This window comes from Pteropus alecto, unplaced genomic scaffold, assembly GCF_000325575.1.
Source record: "Pteropus alecto unplaced genomic scaffold, ASM32557v1 scaffold8, whole genome shotgun sequence".
In the NCBI taxonomy this organism is placed as follows: Eukaryota; Metazoa; Chordata; class Mammalia; order Chiroptera; family Pteropodidae; genus Pteropus; species Pteropus alecto.
This window is the reverse complement of record NW_006494609.1, coordinates 1,707,003-1,720,582: the sequence shown is the minus strand read 5'-3', so window position 1 is coordinate 1,720,582 and position 13,580 is coordinate 1,707,003. Positions and strand designations below refer to the sequence as shown.

At 39.0% G+C, this 13,580-nt stretch overlaps 1 pseudogene; it reads left to right on the top strand.

Annotated features, from left to right (window-relative positions):
- The first annotated feature begins 6,606 nt into the window (after positions 1-6,606).
- On the top strand, positions 6,607-6,725 carry LOC112473722 (annotated as a pseudogene).
- The last annotated feature ends 6,855 nt before the right edge of the window (positions 6,726-13,580 follow it).

Here is a 13,580-nt window from a genome sequence, read left to right as displayed (position 1 = left end):
CCCTGTTCTGTGCATATCAATGCATAACACTGGCTCTTCTGCTGCCTGCCTTCTGATTGAGCTCAAACAGTAGGAGATAGGTGGGTGGGAGGAGAGAAAAATCCCTGCCTGCTTTGGGATGTATATTTTGGTAGTGGCCCCTCCTGCAAGTCCAGTTCTCAACAGGCTCCAGAAATTCCATTTCCTCCTCCTGCCCCTTCAAGCCCCAGGTGGTAATAGCTTCCCACTGTTGCTAACATATTGGTGCCCCAACAGTCTTGTTTCCCTTTACCCTGCTTATTATACCTTTGTTAATAATTCCTTCATTAAAGTCTCTTGAACCACCCAAGTTGCATTCTATTCCAGGAAAAGGCTCTTTGAGGAAATTACTCTTTTTGTTTAAACAATTATTGTGAACCATTATTTTCAAGTTCATCCACGGTCTTATACAATGTGACTTTTCAAAAACTAAATCTGATCAGTTAAAAAAGGAAAACGTTAGCCAGCCTTGTCTTTATGGAATTGAATGTAGAATAGATTTCCTTCTTGTCTTGCCACTGACCAGAGGGCCAATTAGTGTGTGCTGTGCTTTCAAGGGGGTACCCTGTTGTGACTCTACCCCCCAGAATACGGATTATCTTAGTAATGCCATTTTTGGTTTCTGTATGATACAGAGCTGTATTTTCTTCATCAAGCTTCATCCTCGGCTGTGCATTTCTCTACTCCCCACCCTAAGAAAGAGTCTTAGCCATTAGGAGCCCTTGCACACACAAGCTATTGCAGGATCTTGTTTTGTCCACCTTCTTTTACTACCTTGTCTACTTGGTGCCAGCACTGTGCTTCTATTTAGAAGATTCTTCAAATAATTTTTAAAACCTTTTCCCCCCTCTGCTTAGCATTTGCAAGCCTGGAGGGTCTGTCTCCCAGGAATGGTGTAGATTAGAGAATGAGAAAGAGCTTGCAGGAAGAGTACCTTGCTGTAGCTTCTGCTAGCATCAGTTATTTCCCCAGAAAGACAGAAGAACATTAAAAGGATGTACATTGTTTCCCATGACTGGCTTTATCAGTGTCAACAGCTTTATAGACATAAGAAGCTATAGATGGAGAGAAGGGAAAAATATCCTGCAGAATAATAGGAGGAAAAAAAAATTGAGACATATAATTGTTCCAAATCTCCTCTCTCCCCGGTTTCTTCTGCATTTGAATATCTGTTTAATACTGATAGGAGGATTGCCTTTAGGGGAAGGTGTGAACAAATGATATAAATGGAGCCACTTCAAAATGAAGTCTGAGCTGCCATCCCAGAGGAACCGCCTTGCATATCTTCCTCCTCAAACCTTTGGAATGTTTGAACTGGGCAAAATAACCTTTGGACTGGACCTAAAGCAGCATTGTATTCCAAACAACTGTTTGCAAAGCTAATAGGAAAGCAGACATTCTGACTGAAGATTAAAGACGTTCTTTAGAATTAGCACCACTGCACGTAGCTAAAGAATAACTTCACTTATTTGCACCTGTAGTGATTCCTTCCTTGACTTATTAACACCAATAAAAATTCTTTCCTTCTCTTCATGTAAAAGGCGAAAGATTTATACTATTCAAAGAACAACCAGAGTATGTTCCTTCTCTTCATGTAATTATTCCCCTTCTCTTTCTCATAAAAACCTATTGCCTTCACCCATTAATTGGAACACTCTTGAGGTTTCTGCTCAAATCAGTGCTTGCTAAATAGCTGTTCTTTTGAATCTCAAATGAATGCTTGGTGTCTCTCACTTTGGTCTTTTTGTTTTAGGTAAGCAAAGGGGGTGGGGAAGATTTCAGCTTCAGTTTAGCCTTGGGAAACTGTAGTAGAACTTGACGAAGCAGAACTGAATTCCTCAAGAAACGTGTGTGTGTGTTTACATGCACGTGCCTGGGGAGGCTTTTTTAAAAAATCTGATAAGCACGTTGTTCCTGATCCCAGGAGAGGACAGGGAGACTGGACTAAGCTCTTCTGTTGAGTTTTCTGGGATCACATATGTAGGAAATTAGATAAACCAAGAAGGCTAATTTAAGGAACCTCTTCGGCCCCAAATTATGTCCCCTCCCCATCTCTCATATAAACCAGCACTGAAAGCTATACACTTTCATGAAATTAATTTCTTCCTTGTTCTGTCCCAAATTTGACTTCCTACTTCTCTGTTATGCATTAAAAGAGGTAATTTGAGGTACTGTGACCCCACCTTTCCAGATTAGAAAAGTATTACACTATGGATAAATGAGAACATATTTGAAAGCATTTTGTATATTGGAGAGAAGACAGTTTATAAATAATGTTGCTTATTATTTTTAACCATCACCTGAAATACAGCCTAGAGGTTAAGACACTATACTGTGGAGCCAGCTGGCCTGTGTTCAAATTCCCATTCCTTCATAATTTAGCTGTGGGACCTTGGGCATGTTACTTGACATCCCTGAGCCTCAGTTTCCCCAACTGTAAAGTGAAGATCTTAAGGGCACCAACCTCGATGTGAGAGTTAAATGCACTCGGATCATACAAAGCACTTAGAAACATTGCCTGACCCATCGTGAGCCCTCGAGAACTCAGTGCAACTGAACCCAAAAAATTGCTTTGTAATCTTCTTCCACAGAGCGAGAATCCAGTATCTTAGCTGGATCTTCTTGAGAGAGCAGGGAAGGTAAAACAGAATTGTAGGCGAGGTGTCCCAGGCATCTGTCTTCCCATTCTGAGGCATGGTGTGAATTCCTACCTCTCCACTGAAAAGGCAGATCCTTGGAAAAGGCTAAGTGTCAGCCATGGTGGGTTTCTGCTTCAGAAGCTTTAACCACTCCATCTTACAGTGGAGGGTTCAGCAAAATAAGCTTCTTTCTATAAATGGCTTCCTCTCAGCACACCTCTGTGGACAATGTCTAACGGTGGGGTTGGCTCATTTTCTGGAGCCAAATAAACATTCATTCCCACTGGCACCATGGGGATAGTGTCACTGCTAATGAGCCGCGGAGTTGCCCGTTGCTGCAGGAGCCATTAGGGAAGCCCCCGGTAGAGTTCTGTTTATTGCCAGGGGAGGTGTCAGAGACAGAAAAAGTACAGCTGGTGCTTCCGGCCCCCACCAGCTCATGCAGTGCAGGCAGCTAGAGCAATAATTTAGACTTTTAAAGTCAGGGCATAAATTCCAAGAGGAATGAAAGTGGGTGAGATAAAGGATTGGGGTCTATGATTTAGAGTTGTTTTTCAGGTTTCTGAAATTTTGAATAAGTTAAGGTAATATGGTAGCGCAACTGAAAGCACACTTCTTAAGGGGTTAGTAATTTGAGCAATGCCCTATTAAAAAACAAGCTCTGAGTTGGTTCGCTCGTCAGAGATTTCACTCACTGGTAGAGGCCTACTCTATCAGATGCTTGGTAAATATACATTGCAGGTGCTGCAGGTTGGCTAAGCCATAGGGGAGATCTTCGGAATGAATAGGGTCCACTGTAGTGCAATATGCACAGAATATATGTTGTGACAAAATCCCTTAACTAAACCAGCCTTTACAAATACACTGAGATAGTATATGACCAGTAGGATGGCAGAGCATATGAACTTATATGAACATGAGATTGCTACAGAAATGGGTGCCTTTCAGAAGTCACTTACGGAAGGCTGGCCCATCCATCACAAAGCATTTGTAGGTGCTGGTTTTAGATGAGAATGTTTTGGCTAGATGGACTGAGATTTGCAGGTAAGTGAACGTCCTAGTCACACCTCTTTGTGCAAAGCACCAGAAACCCAGTCAGGTTGGCACAAGCCAAAGTAAAATTTAGCGGGAGGATTTTAGGTTATGTTCGGGTATCTAGGAGGCAGTGGCACTGGAATTGGGAACCGAATGTCAGGTCACTTTCTCTCTGCCTCTTGAGAGCTTCATGAATTCTCACCTCTGCTACTCTCTGCATATCTGCTCGTTCCCTTTGACATAGATCTCTGCAGCCTCGTGCCCACTCTGATGAGCAGTAAAATAAAATCTAAAGGGTCTAGTTATGTTTTAGAAATGAGTAGATATAACTAGGAGAGGAGGCCTCTGCCAAGAAAAAAAAAGTAGAACCCAGAGTTCAAGGAAAATGAAGAAAGATTTAGATCTCCTTGGCTGTAATTGGCATCACCAGGGCATACAAAGGAAGAAACATCCAGGTCCCCTGACTGTAATAACACGACAGTGGAGGGAACCAGGATTGTCAGACCACCCTGACTGTGGTGCCAAGCAGGAACCTGAGTGGAGCAAGAGAAAGCAGAAGGAGCACAGGCTTTTATATTGTATAGATACTGAAATCAGGTCTGTGTGCTCGAGGACTTAATGATTTCTGCGGGACTGCCCTGAAGACTCAAGACTAGGCAAAATGGGTAATAAATTGGACAGATCCTTGCAGCCTCACCTGTTCTTCTAGTTGACATTGCTACCTAGAGAAAGCTGGCCTGAACAAGGTAAAAAAAAATACCCTGTAAGAATGAAGCTGAGATTCAGCCCCAAAAGTCATTAGGTAAGACTAGGCAAGGTAATGAGGGTGTAATGAGGGTGTCAGGAGCCTGGCACCAGGTGTCAGAACCTGAGGGGGCAAGGAAGGCACAGGCACAGCAGAATGGGTGCAGCAGGGGCTGTGGTGGTCCAGTGTGGAGTGTCAGAGCCAGAGTAGAGTGGGGATGGTGTATACGGGATGAGGAGATGTTAGCGATGTTAGTAGCAGCAGGGTCAGCCCATGTGGGGTACTGGAGCATAGTGGAGTGAGCAGTATATGTACTCAGTTGAGGGGTGGGCTGGGAGGGTGTGCAGGGCACTGATAGTTAGGCACTGGGGTGGGGGTGGAGGGGTGGGGGAGGAGGGTGGCAGTTGATCTGTATTAGTCTGCTTGAACTGCCATGACAAAATACAACAGACTGGGTAGCTTTAAACAACAGAAATTTATTTTCTCACAGTTTTGGAGGCTGGAAGTCAAAAAACAAGGCGTAGAAATCATTGAGTTCATACTGATATAACTAACTAAATAAAGAGAAAAGTTTTTCTTATAGTAGAATGTCAACAATTAAATAGAGAGGGATGATGGGGTTAGAAAAATCACGATTTGGCAGCCAGTATAGTAATAATTAATTCAGCAAAAAAACATTAATGAATGCTGAAACTAGAGGGCAAATGTTTGATGAGGTAAGGATATACACATAATTTCAAAATATCTCCTAAAAGCAAATTACAAAGAGGGCAAGAGTAATTATACAGTAGAGAAACATGGCAGGCATCACCTCAATCAGGTGACTAATGTTAATATGACCAGTAATGACACAAATCTAGATTGGGTACCATCTGATTGGTTGCAGTGAGAACAACACAGCATCATTTTTGTAGTATTCCTGCTATAAACACGTAACCTGAATCTTGTATACATTTGGCTTGAGGGACTTGAAAGGAAAAAGAGAAATTAAAACAAACAAACTAGGAATGAGAAGGAATACATAACCATATTACAAAACAGAAAAACGTTAAAAGAATTTTGAGAAACTGCAACATACAACTCTATGACGGCAAATTTGAAATTCTAGAGAAGATGCATTAGTTCCTGTCAAAATATAAACTATCGAATTTGGCCCAAGGAGAGATAAAAAACCAGAAGAGATTACTTACCATAGAAGAAATCAGAAAATGATTTGAAATCTATCATTAAAGAAGAGGGCCAGATAGATTCAAAGAGAAATTTTATCTAACCTTTAAAGAATGAATGATTTCAAAGTTATTTAAAATATTCTGAGCTACAGAAAAAAAAAAATCAAAATCTTTTCATTTGTTTTACAAGGCCAGCATAATTTAAAACCCCAAATCTGATAAAGATAGTACAAAAATAGAGAATTATAGACCAATCTCACTAATGAACATATATTTGCAAAAATTCTAAAAAAAATAGCAAATAGAACCTAGCAAAAATAGCCTATTAAACACATACACAAGCAAAACAACAACAACAACAAAACACCCAGCAATCTCCGCCCACCCATATATCAGCCCTAGAAAAGCTTTATTGAGGTGATTCAATATCATGACTTATCTCAATAAAATCCACGATTTCAATAAAGGAGAAAAACCACAAGATCATATCAATAGATGCTAAAAATGTGTTTAATAAAATTAATCTCGTTTCTAATAAAAACCAGTAGTAGAATGAAACAACTTAAATGTGTCAAAAGCTATTTACTGAAAACCAATAGCAAATATTATCCTATGTGGTGAAACATGAAAACAATTTTCATTAAAATCACCATTATAATTTGACTGGCAAATTGGAAAGCAAGAGAAAGGCTATCTTCCCCCGCCCCCCCCGATGATATGATTACATATTTAGAAAAATCGAGAGAATCTAGTTAAAAAAAAAACAACGAAGGTACCAGAATTAATAAGATAATTTGATAGTGGAGATAGATTTTAAATATGTATTATTTTTGTCACAATAACAACAAAAATCATAAAATACTCAGATAAAAATCTAAGACACAGGACCTATATAAAGAAAACTGCAAATATTATTAAAAAACCAGAAATGAAGATCTGATTAAATGCAAAGGCATACGACATTCTTGGATATGGAGACAATATTTAAAATTTCAATTCTGTCTACAGCCATGCCACCCTGCACACTCCCGATCTTATCTGATCTTGGAAGCTGAGCAGGGTTGGGCCTGGTTAGTACTTGGATGGGAGGCCACCTAGGAATAGCAGGTGCTGTAGGCTTTAAAAAAAAAATTCAGTTCTCTACACAATAATATATACATTTAATGCAATTCCACTTAGGGTGCTCATAGAGTTTTTCTTAATTGGATAAAATAATCTTAAACTTTACACAAAGGATAACTGAGATACCATGGAAAAAAGGATATTGGTTATCAGAACATTTTATTGGTATAGGAATTATTAGATAGAGTGGTGGAGTAGAACTGAGAATCCAGAATTGGTACACGTGAAAGGTTAATATATAATAAGTGAGCATTTGAACTCAGTAGATAAAGGATGAACTACTTTTTAAATGATTTTGATTCAACAGGTTATCCTGCTAGAAGAAAGTAAATCTGAGCCCTTATCTTTCTTCAAACACACAAATTCCAGATGGAAAAAACATAAATGTAAAAAATAAAATAAATATTTTATAAGATAAAGTAGGGACCTATATGTATTTTTCTAAGGATCCAAGAGATCTTTTTAACCAGGATTGGAAGCCCAGAAGTTATAAAAGAAAAGAGGAACATATCTGACTAGAAAAATTTTAACAATTATATTATAAATGGTACCATAAACAAAGTTAATGGGTAAATGATACAGAGTATCTGTGATACAGATGGTAGTCAGAAATTAATTTCTATAAAATTAATTTTACAAGTTTCAATTCTTATAAATTGACAAGAAAATACTAACTAATGCAATAGAAAAATGGGCAACAGATATGAAGAGAAAATTCACAGAAGAACAAGTCCAAATATCCAACTGCCATACAAAAGGATGCTCAAATTTCTTTGTGGACAGGATACAGCCATTGCCAGCTTCTTGTAAAAAGGTCAGGGCCCTTCATCTGCACTAAACAGAGTCAGGATGCTTATTTTTACTTTTTTAAAATTAAAATATTATTTTTAATAATAAAATAATTATTATTAAATTGACATTCAATATTATTTTATAAGGGTGCTTGGTTTTGCAAGCCATTTTGGGGCTGGATTTCAGCTCCATCAAATTGTGCACAAACTGCACAATGAATGCAGTGGTCCAGAATCAGAGAAATGAAAATTAATAACGCAATATTGCTTTATATCCATCAAACTGGCAAAAACTTAAAAAGAGCTATACCTGTTGCCAGCGAGGGTGTGGGGGAAAGTGTGCTCTCATACACTGGAATCGTAAAGCGTTCAGTCTTTTTTGAAGGCAATCTGGCAACATCTATTAAAATTAAAAATACATATTCCCCTGGACCCCGGAATCCTACTCCTAGGCATCTATTACATAAAAATAAAAGTGCTAATTTGTAAGGACATGTGTGCGAGAATGTTTACTGTAGCATTGTTTGTAGTTGCCAAGAACTGGAAACATGGTGAATAGCCATTAATCAGGGAATGGCTGAAAAATTAAAATATATTACTCCATAGAATATTACATGGCCATTAAGTGGAAGCAAGATGCAAAATGAGTGTAATATGATTCCATTATTGTAAAAAACAGAACCAAAAAACCTTCTTGTGTATATGTAAATATGTATATGTGTGTGTATAATAACAAAGGGAAATCTAGACGAATACACTCTAGGTTGTTAATGTCGGGGGAGGGAGCAAAAGAGGATTGTTGCCCACAATGAAACAATAAATATGATATGATCCTGGGAGTGTCAGTGCATAGGTGTGTGTGCACATACATATGTGTGTACCTAGGCGCACGGAAGGAAGCTCCCATCCGTGTTCCTGACTAGCATGGTGAGATTTCAGGGGATTTTTATTTTCATGATTGTTTCTTTATGTATGGTTTCCAATTCTTTATAATGGACATGTATTATTTTTATATCCAGGAAGAATTCGAAGTTATTTTCATCTTGAAAATAAAATAACAACAAAAAACAAATAAACTCCAAACTCAAAGTACTCATACGACTGAGTAACACACACATATTCTTATTTGTAGTGGGCTTGAGGGGACCGGACTTGAAAAAGGGATGGAAAAGAATGAACAAAGCAAATGTTTACTGCTCTGAAGTATTACCTCGGTCGCAAATTATGAGGCAGTTGGGAAAATGTTTAAAGTCCCACATATATTTGTTACAGCATATCTTTTTGATGGTTTCATTGTATCAGCAGAATTACTTGCTGCCTTTTGTAAACTTTTAAAAACTTTTAGTAGGTTTGATATTTCGGTATTTGTTTTTTCTTTATGGGAGAACCTAGAGAGGTGGGAAGTCCATGGGGGTGGGGTGAGAAGAACGAGATAAGTAAAAGGTGGGGAGACCTCTCCAGCTGTTGGGGGGCACTGGCTCAGTGTTGCCTGCTGCTTTGAAGGTGTGTGGTTTTATGTTTGAAAAAGAGAAAGTTTCCTCCCTGCTTTTCAGATAACTAATGAAAATAACACTACGTGAGATGACAAGCCCAGCACTGCAAATGTTAAATCTGAGAGTGAAATTTATTTTGGTGTTTTGGACTTGAAAGAAGAGTCGTTTGGACAGAAGTTGAGAGATTGGGAAATTTGTTGATCTAGTTTTAAGTTGAGGCTTCTAGTTAGTGTGGGTTTTCTTTTAGTCAGTTACTGTTTTACAGACTGATGAAACAAGGGAAATCTTTCTTGCCTGTAAAATGAGGATCCTCAGAGTCTAAAGGAGTTGTTGAAAGTGTTAAACGGACTCATACAGATAAAGCACTTTAGGATAGTTTCTGATCTTGGAAAGCACTATATGAGTGTTGTATTATTACTAATCTTTTCTCATCGGATGAGCTCGACTGCGTACACAGGAAACACTTATTTAGGGGGACAAATGGCCTCTAATATAAAGTATTGATGTTGTTTAAGATTCTGAGATACTGTCTGAATTACTTTGCTTATGATACTTCACCCAACACTGTGAACTTGGGACACTAAATTCTATTTGATGACAAAATTAAATCAATGGTTACTTATAGTCACCTGAGACTTAGGGTTTTAATAGGATATTAAAAATACTTTTGATTTCTTTAAATAAATGTGATTTTCAATAAAAATCAGGTGTTCCTGATTCTCTGGGATAGGACACATAGAATACCTAGGGATATCTAGCAGTTTTCATCAAAGATGTCTTTTTCTAATAATTAAAAAAAAGAACCTTTAAAAATATCATGTGATGAGGATAAATTAAGGGGTTTTGCTTTGGGGTTTGGTGTTTTGTTTCATCCTGTTATAATGTCCCACTACCTGTATGACCTCTTCTCTAGTTCGAGAGCAAGAGTCTTCGAATGCCATTTCTAACCCTCTGTACCTCCTTCACCTTCCCCTGAGTTCTGGATAAGCTATTTTGACCCACCCACTGGGAGAGCACTCCTGGTGTGGGAGATCACGAGCCCTGAAAAGAAGGCAGGAGAAGAAAAGACCTCGTTCCTCTGCATTTGCAGTGAGCCAGCAAAAGAAACCCCCTGCAGGGCTGCCAGGTTTTAAAAGCACCCTGGTATGTGAGAACAATCGTGTGAGTGCAGAGCAAATGCGGAGGACTCTGCCCCTCTCCAACCTCATTCCTTGTAGTCCTTACTTAAAATAGAAACCAGTGCCCGCGGTGGCCATTTGGTAGCCCGAGTTTTTAAAAACTCCCAGTGCTCACCTGCCTTCCTGCTTTTGGAAATGTTGTTGCTGTTTTGGCACCCTCTCCTAAGGGGCTTTGTCTGGGGGACGGATTTGTACTCTTTTCCCAGCAGCACCATGTGCCTTGATGCATTTAAGGCATCTGGTCTCCCTTTATTCTCTTGGTTCTGGACAGAAGACTGAGAACGATAATTTGAGTTTTCACAGTCTAGGCTCTGGGATCCTCTCTCCAGTGTCTGACGCATAAATCTGTCTGTGACTTCTAGGTCAAACGAATAGTCCTCTGAAGCATCAACCATCAGCAGGTGTGGCCTTGGGGGCTTTTCAAAAAGGCAGGGCACCTTAGGATAGTCTCTTGGATGTTCAATTTCAGGTAACCGACCATTCAGGGGATATAAATATAGGTTGTAGATACAACATGGCATTTGCATAAGAAAAACAGGAAGGTGTTGTACGTTTTCTAAGCAAAGAAAGTAGCACAATGTATGTCATACATTTGCACTGAAGTGACCTAGGGTGTGTCTCTCCATGTTCTCAAAGCAGGGTGAATGCAAGTTCCAACACATGGCTGGCTATCCCAGCAACCCAGGCACTCATATCAGAGTGGATCAGTGCTGCTGGGGTTGGTTTTTTTCCCTTCTTCTTGAGACTTGCAGTCCTTCTGGGTAAAACTGGAACAGCCAGGGAATTAATCCATATATTTTTGAATCCACTGAATATAAGTTTCTGGCAACAAAAGAAACTGGACTGGCAAGCAATTTGAGGTAAGTCTGTGTAGTTTATTTTTTCTTCCCCTCTCAAGTGAATAACAGATCTGATGCTAAAACAGCTTTGGCTATGGAATGGGGCATTTTTTTTCCACCTGAGTCAGCATGGGTGACAAATAAATAAAGTATGTTTTACTGATTTAGTAGCATGGGGGATCGTGGGTAATCTTTACTCAGAGGCAACCCATGTTCCCCACTACCCCAACTTTGCAGATAAACTCGCCAAAGCTCAGAGAGGAAAACATGACTTGCTTTTATGACATGTACATTTTGGTTGACCCAGTAGAGCAATTTTCTTCATTTCGACTAGGTGACCTAGCCATGGTACCTACTCAATTGTGTCACTCAGAAAGTATCCTAAAACCTGAACAGTCAAGTCTTCTTGTGCTGCATTGGTTTGATAGGTGTGGTATTTATGACATGTCAATGCTCCAATGTGGCATTTATCCAAGATTGCCATGGACCTAGGCCATTCACCCGTTCATCACAAATCTTGGGAATACTTACTATGTTCTATAACTTAATGACAAAAGGATTCATTTGTATCATAGTGATGCTTTTTCAACTTTTTTCTGCCTTTAAGGTATCCATGTAAAAATTGCTGTGCTTGGCAGTTTCTTCCAGAGCTTTGAATTTGGCGGGGTTTCCCAATTTTGCAGCTTTCAAAGAGTGTCTTCCCCATTAACTGACACTAGAGGGCGCTCAATTGCCAGTAACAAATTTGGGCACTTGGACTTTTTGTACTTGTTCAAGACTGGTTTTATTCTTTTTCAGTAAAAAGCAGTTGCACGACTCCATCCTCCTCCTAATGGGGTATCAAAAGAGGAGACACTCTAACGTGGACTAGATGTTGGTTTTCATTAAGGCTTTCTCCCCTGAAATTCAGGCTTTTGAAATATCCCTGTCAACAGTAACTTGCTAATAACAGTGCATCCTGGATATCACACTTAATCGCATCCTATTGTCATCCACCAGATCCACATATAGTTCCATTACATCCCAAGAAGAAATTTTTGAAAAGACTGACTTCTTTATAAACTCAAAGAACTCACCAATAGGCCAATTTGGCTCTCATTTTGTTGTTTTGTCTAATGCCCTTTCCCCTTGAATACAGGAAAGTCTTGCCTCCCATTTTGGCTCAGGATTATCTGGCTTCAGCTCATTTAGTGGACCATATTCTATTAACCTCTGGCTCCCCCTAACTCTGCCATTCCTCATCTTCTGTTCTTTCCCTTCTTTGTACCTTTTAAGCACCAACCAGTGCTCAATCTTTCATCCTTGACCTAAGGAGACAGGAGAACCACTTCTCAAGTGTTTAGTAGGTGTCACACTATCACATGTATTCCTCACAACAGCCTTTAGGAAGTTATCAGTATCCCCATTTAACAGATGAATAAACTGACGTTCAGGATTAAGTCACCTGCCAGAGGTTATTTATCTCCTAAGTAGTTGAGCCAGGATTCAGTTTTAAGGCTTTTTGATTTTGCTTTCTTCTGGACTGTCCTTCTTAACTGAGACTTTCAGACTCTTTAGTATCGTCATCAGTGTTTTCAGTTGTATCATTCCTTGTCATGTTCCTTGGTTTTACCTTATGAAAGTTTAACCGAGAATCACAATTTATGATAAAAACTAGCTGAAGGCATTATAAGAATGAAAATGGACCTCAATTCTGATGAAATCACCTCTCCTACCCCCATTATATCTTAGAGTTAAAAAGAAATCAAACTGTGATAGGAGTAGCTTTGTTCATTATGTAAAAGAGGTTCTTGGTTCAGCCCTTACATTATGAGATGTCACCTTCGAAGTCACCCCAGAGTGGCTAATACACAAGATTAGAATAGTTAGAGTTGACTTTATGGAAAGACATCCTAGAAACCCAAAGGCCTTCGGAATCTCTGTTAATGAGCTCATTTGTTTGGGTCATAGTTATAGTTTTAATATTTCAAATTTTTTTGGGGTAAGGAATTTCTCTCTGTGTTACTTGGTATGAAGCAAGAGGCTTGATGAATATAACATGAATATAGAATCACCAAGTCGAAAACTGAAGTTCCTCCAATAGACATTTTCTATATGTCTGATGCAGTTCTAAAGGAGACAATAGCCATAGAGTTAGTGGGCTTCCGGCATTTATTATGAGTAGAGATTAAAAAAAAACACCTTATTGAGATATTAGTCATATGCCATACAATTCACCCATTTAAAGTGTACAATGAATGGGTCTTAGTATAGTCACAGATATGTGTAACCAGCACCACTGTCAATTCTGAACATTCTCTAGAAGAAATCCTGTATCCTTCAGCTATCAGCTGCCCATTCCCCTATACCTCCCCTTCCTGTCCTCAGTAACCACTAATCTACTTTCTGTCTCTATGGATTTCCCTATTCTGGACCTTAATATGAATGGAATCCTAATATGTCTTTTGTAACCAACTTCTTTTACTTAGTATGATGTTTTCAAGCTTCATCCATGTTGTGGCATGTATCAATACTTTATTCTTTTTTATGCCTGAGTAATATTCCATTGTTT